Here is a 6,143-nt window from a genome sequence, read left to right on the forward strand (position 1 = left end):
GTTCAGAAGAAGAGGAGAGGACAGCCAGCCGTGTATGGCCGTGGGGTGCTGAGCCGCTTGGAGCAGAGGGGCTGGGGTGGATCGCACGGGACAGGCACCATCGTGACTGGCCAGGAGAAGGTGCCAGGTCATTCTACGCAAGGGGAGCAGCTCAAAGTACATTTGGAGAACAGCGCATCATTTAGTTTTAGTGGAGCATGGGAAAGAGATACGCTTAGAAAGATGAGTTCCTTCCTCCAACACTTGTTGAATGTCTACTGTGCACCAGGCATTTGGGTTCTCAGGAGAGGTGGAGAACATGGCAGACACCCTCTGGCCATCAGGGAGCTTAGTGATGGGGAAGAGGGCCAATTAACATACATCTGGAACAAAATGGCATCAGACTGTAAAAAGGGCCATTTGGAAACTAAGCTGTGTGCCATGGAGAAGGTGCAGTGGGTGGAGGGAGGCCGCTGCAGACAGGTGCCTGGGCAAGGCGCCCCTGTGGGTCACGTGGGGCAAGAGACCCAAGGGCAAGGGTGCAATGAGGTCAGGCAAGGAGACGGAGGGACGAGCACAGGGCACTGCAAGTGCAAAGGGCCTGGGGAGGGGAGTGCTGGGAGGGAGTTTAGAGTCATTGACATGGCCAGGATCTAGGGGAGCAGAGGGCAGAGTGGTATACAGCAAGACCACATCTTTCCTGAAGGTCCTTAAAAGCCAAGGCAAAGGGTTTGAAAAGGAAGCCACAGAAGGAAATTACAGGAGGAGAGAGATGATTCAATTCTAGTGCCATCTGAGGGTGGATTGGAGGGACTCAAGGCAAGAAGCACAATGATCAGAAGACTATTGCAGGAGATGAGATGAGACAAGACATGGAGAGGAATAAGTCCATTGGAGATGCGTCTCAGAAATGGAAATGATTGGACTTGCTGATGGGGGGATGGGAAAGGGGGTGGAGGTCAAGGCACTACAGTGAGGCACAAGGCAAATGAAGTTTGCAACCCAGGATTCTGGTTTGTGTAAACAGCAAGGAAGCACCATTTACCGAGGTGGAGAAACGGATGAGCAGATTGCTGTGGGGAATCACAAGTCTGGTTTTGGCATGCCTGGAAGACAAGCAAGCAGAGGTATCAGGTAGACAGAGCTCAAAGAAAGGCCTCAGCTGGTTATACACATTCTGGAGTCATCAGCATAGAGATGGTGGTTAAAGCCATGGCTATGAATGAGATCTAGGGAGTGAGTGCAGGAAGAGGAAAGTGGGTCGTGGTCCAAGCCCTGAGAAACTAACATCTAGAGGTTGGGATGAGGAGCCTGAGCAGGGACGAGCAAGGTAGGAGGCAGATCAGAGAAGGGGACAGGGCAGCAGCCTCGGATGGGGCTGGTGTCATTGTACCAGCGCTGCTGAGAAGCCCAGTGAGATGACGTGGACATCCTCGGTGACTTTGAGAAGGGAAGATTTGGTGTGCAGTGGGTCTGGGAGCCAGAGCGGCATGGGCTGAAGACTAAATGGAAAGTGAAATGAAGAGAACTCTTGTAAGTTTTGCTGTGAAGGAAAACTAATGAATCAGGACAGTAACTGCAGGGATGTGAGGTCAAGGCACTTTTTAACTTCTAAGTTGATACTGAAGTGTTACACTTCTCACTGTGCAACGGAGACGAAAAAAGGATTACTCAAAGCACCACGAATGCATTGAGGAGCCTGAAGGGTCTGTATCCCAGAGAAAGACTGGGTTACAGCACCCATTCAAAGTTAGCTTCTGTCTTTTATTGTAAAGACAAGGAAGTTTCACAAGAAAAATCAGTTGGTTCAATCATTACAAAGGGACACAAGGACATGGGCAGTGTTACAAAAGTTACCTATGGCTAAGCATGGCTTAACAATGGAAACTAGTAACTGGCAGTAAAATAAACAAAGTGACATTCCAAAGTACAATTAGTGAAAAGCTAGTTGGGCAAACTGACTCATTATCTAAAGTAAAACCTCTCCTTAAGCAAAAGTTACATTCTTATGAAAAAATCTAAATACAATTATCTCTAAAGTTTCCCCCAACAGGTAGCTTGCCCCTAGCAAACATTTTTCCCACAACTTTCCCTTCAGCAATTCTTAAAATCTCTTAACAGGATTGGTATGACAACCACCTGTTATCTCTAAAAACATTGAAGTATACAATCCCATACCTAAGCAGCCATTAGAGTTGATTAGATGGGCTGTTGCCACGCTGTCTTTGGGCTGTGGCTCCCTACCTGAGGGCTTTTGCTCTATGCACTAAAGGATGTTTGTACATTGGTAAAAATGATCCTATAGGAGGGAGTGATTGATAATTCATGGGCGGGGGTAGCTGAAGGGGCAAAGCCCTTGAGTAAGTGGGCTGGGAGGGTGAATGAGTTCCCTGTGGCTGCTGTAACAAATTACCAGAAACTTGGTGGCTTAAAAGAACATTTATTGTCTAACATTTTGGAGGCAGAAGTCCAAAATCAGTTTCAGTGGACTAAAGTCAAATTGTCAGGAGGGCCAAAGGTCCCTCAGGAGGCTGGAAGGGGGAATCCAGTTCCTTGCCTCTTCCAGCTTCTAGAACTGCATCCCTCAGCTCATGGCCCTTCGTCCGTCTTCCAAACCAGCAGCGTGGCATCTTCAAATCTCTCTGCTTCTGTCACATGGCCTCCTCTGCAGTCAAATTTCCCTCTGCCTCTCTCTCTGAGGACAGCGTGATGGCATTTAGGGCCCACACGGACAATCCAGGGTAATCCCCCACTCAATATCCTTAATTTAAACACATCGGCAAAGTCATTTTTTGCCATATACAGTAACAATCAGAGGTTCCAGGGATCAGGACCTGATATCTGTCCTAAGCATTGTACTCAGCAGGGGACACTGCCTCCTCCTTGGTAACCAGATGGGAGAGGGGAAGGTGCCCTGAGGGAGTGTAGAGATTTGGCCGTGGAAAGATGAGGGAGTTCATGTTTTTGGCTTCACCTTTCTGAGAGAAGAGTGAGGTAAACTTGACAACCAAGAGGGACAGAGACTGGAGTGTTGGGGGGGGGGAGAGAATGGAGGTGTCGCTGGAAGTACGGAAGCGTCTCAGAGAGGGAAATCAAACTGCCTAGGGAAACCTAGTTGGTTTCAGGACAGGGGTACTCACCCCTGAGTGAAGGCCCATTTTTATGAATGTGAAGTAAACTACTGCCTGCTTGTGCGATTTTTCTCCAGGGTTGGCTGCGTGGTTACAGGCACGGGAAGCAGAAAGATGGAGCTCTCCGGCATCCGTGTGGAGACCTCGGCAAGGCAGTCAGGGAGGAAGGAGAGTCCATGTGACCTAATAGGTCAAGAGGCCCAGGAAGACACAGCAGTTGCCGGGCTGCGGGGCACTGTGTGTGAGCAGACGGTGGCGTCAGTCACTCAGAGGTCACGATGAGGGAGGCATCGCAGGAGGGCCCAGCTAGCGAACTGCAAGTCTAGGAGGTGCGGCACAGTGGGACGCCTGTCCTTCAGATTTCAGAGACGGTGCCATTTCTGGTGATGACAAGTGCTGGGGTTTCCCTCTGGGAGGAGTTACTGAGGGACGAAGAAGCGGATCATCCAACTGGATGCTAAAGACATCAGGGATGAGGCCAGGAAACGGGTGGCCAGGAACACTGTGAGGCAGGAACCAAAGTCTTCAGTGAACAGTGAGGAGTGACCTGGAAGGATGACCCAGTGGCATCAATTTGCTGGAAGCTGAGGCTCTCACAGGAGGGATGGGGAGGCAGGGTTGAGAAGGAGCAATGGAGAATGAAGAAGACGCCTGCTTCCCTTCCTGGCTCTCAGGGATCCCCGGTGTGAAGGAACAGGCCACCAGCGTGTGCGAGGGCTCCTACAGCTATGCATCTGTTCAGATGAGAAAGAAGTTGGTGCTGTGGTTTGAACATCTGTCCCCTCCAAAACTCATGTTGAAACTTAGTCCTCAATGTGGCAATACTGAGATATGGGGCCTTTAAGAGATGATTGGGTCATGAGGGCTTAACCTTATGAATGAATCGATCCATGTATGGATTAATGGGTTAATGGATTATCATGAGAGTGTGACTGGTGCTTTATAAGGAGAGAGCTGAACTAGCACAATTAGCCCTGTGCCACCTCCAGACTCTGCAGAGAGTGCCCATCAAGAAGACCCTCACCAGATGCAGCCCCTTGACCGTGAACTCCTTAGCCTCCAGAATTGTGAGAAATAAAATTTGTTTCTTTATAAATTACCCAGTTTCAGGTATTCTGTTATCAGCAACAGAAAATGGACCAAGGTAACTCTAATCCTTTGTTGAAATTTCCCGATAGTATAGTTTGAAGGGTTTGGGAGGTATAAGGGGTTCGAGAGCACAAGGATTAAAGTCTGGCAATAACAGATTGTTGGTGAGAATCCCTGGATTTCTGATGGTGAGTTTCTAAGGGACACGAGGCCCTGAATGGCAGACTAAGGAATTTGCATTTTACACCATAGGCTAAAACCACAGGACAGTGTGGTGTGTGGGTGCAATTTGGAGCAGCAAACTGTCATGGTCAAAGGCGGGCTTTAGGAAAATTCGCTTTCCAGCCCTGTGAACAGAGGAAACAGAAAGCTACAGCAATAGGCCAGGTTTAGTATCTCTTCAGGGTATGAACACTGAGAATGATGGAAAGAAATGATGGTTGCAAGAAATCTGTTTGATATGCATTTGGGGACACAAGGGAAATGAGGGAGCAAGTGAGAGATGCCTCCATATTTCTCCTGTAAGTGGTTGGAAGAGTAGGTTTCAGAGGAAAATTGATGGTTTCGGCATTTGGCAAACTGGGGTTAAAGGTTTTCAAGTGGCTGAACCTAAGGTGGGAGCAGAATAGTGACAGGTGACTCGAGGGAGCTGCTGATGTTGCCATGCCAGGAGTAACTGCCCAGGGTTTCCTGGATTGCGGATAATCAAAGACCAAGCAGGATCCCAGGAAGCAACCTGGTGATTCTCCCTAATTTAGCTTCAGATCTTCAGGCCAGGGCTGGAACCTTCCACCACCATGGGCGATAAGGTGTGTGTGCAGGTGTGAGTTGTGAAGTGCCCAGCCCAGGGCATGCCTCGCAGCCATTCCACAAGGCCGAGCTCAGCCACAGCAGGGGTCTCTCATCCATACTTGTAACCTGGAAGAGTTAGGGCACCGTAGGACACCAGCCAGGCTTGCAGGGAGCAGCCCTTCTTGTCCAGAAGGGGCCGCTTTGACCTTCGCTCCATCACGGGTTAAGGCAGGGCCGGGATAACAGGCAAGGGGTCATTTGGGAAGCGGGTTTCATCACACCTCGGAGCCCAGGCCCAGAATCACAGTTGAGGTCTGGCCGGAATCACAGGTGCAAGCCCCACCCACGTCTGCCCATTTCCTTCATCTGCTGACAGCAGCTGTCTTCTTCCTTCGGCCCGGAATCCCGGGGTCTGTGCGTGTGCTGGGATTAGCCGGCGGCCTCAGCCGCGGCTCCCCGCCCGGCCTCTCGGCTCTTCATCAGGGTCCGTCTCGGCTCGGGGCCGAACGTGCGCTGGGGGAGGCCGTGAGGGGCGCGAGTGTGCCGCACGATCCACGACGCGGGTCCGGGAGGTGCCGCTCGGGCGCGCGCGCGGACTCCAGCCGGGCCGGGAAGCGGGTGCGCGCCGGCGGGGCGGAAGGGGGCGGTGTCTCGGGGGCGGGGCGGAAGGAGGCGGTCTTTCGGGGGGCGGGGCGGCGAGGAAGTGGGCAGCCTCTCGGGGGCGGGACGAGGAGGAAGGGGGCGGCCTCTCGGGGGCGGGACGAGGAGGAAGGGGGCGGCCTCTCGGGGGCGGGACGAGGAGGAAGGAGGCGGCCTCTCGGGGGGCGGGGCGGCGAGGAAGGGGGCAGCCTCTCGGGGGCGGGACGAGGAGGAAGGGGGCGGCCTCTCGGGGGCGGGACGAGGAGGAAGGGGGCGGCCTCTCGGGGGGCGGGGCGGCGAGGAAGGGGGCGGCCTCTCGGGGGGCGGGGCGGCGAGGAAGGGGGCAGCCTCTCGGGGGCGGAGCGGGCGGCCTCTCGGGGGCGGGGCGGGGCGGCGAGGAAGGGGGCGGCCTCTCGGGGGCGGGGCGGGGCGGCGAGGAAGGGGGCAGCCTCTCGGGGGCGGAGCGGGCGGCCTCTCGCGGGGCGGGGCGGGCGCCGCCGAGGGGACCGGCGG

The sequence above is a fragment of the Cynocephalus volans genome, chromosome 5 (assembly GCF_027409185.1).
Source record: "Cynocephalus volans isolate mCynVol1 chromosome 5, mCynVol1.pri, whole genome shotgun sequence".
NCBI classification, from domain to species: Eukaryota; Metazoa; Chordata; class Mammalia; order Dermoptera; family Cynocephalidae; genus Cynocephalus; species Cynocephalus volans.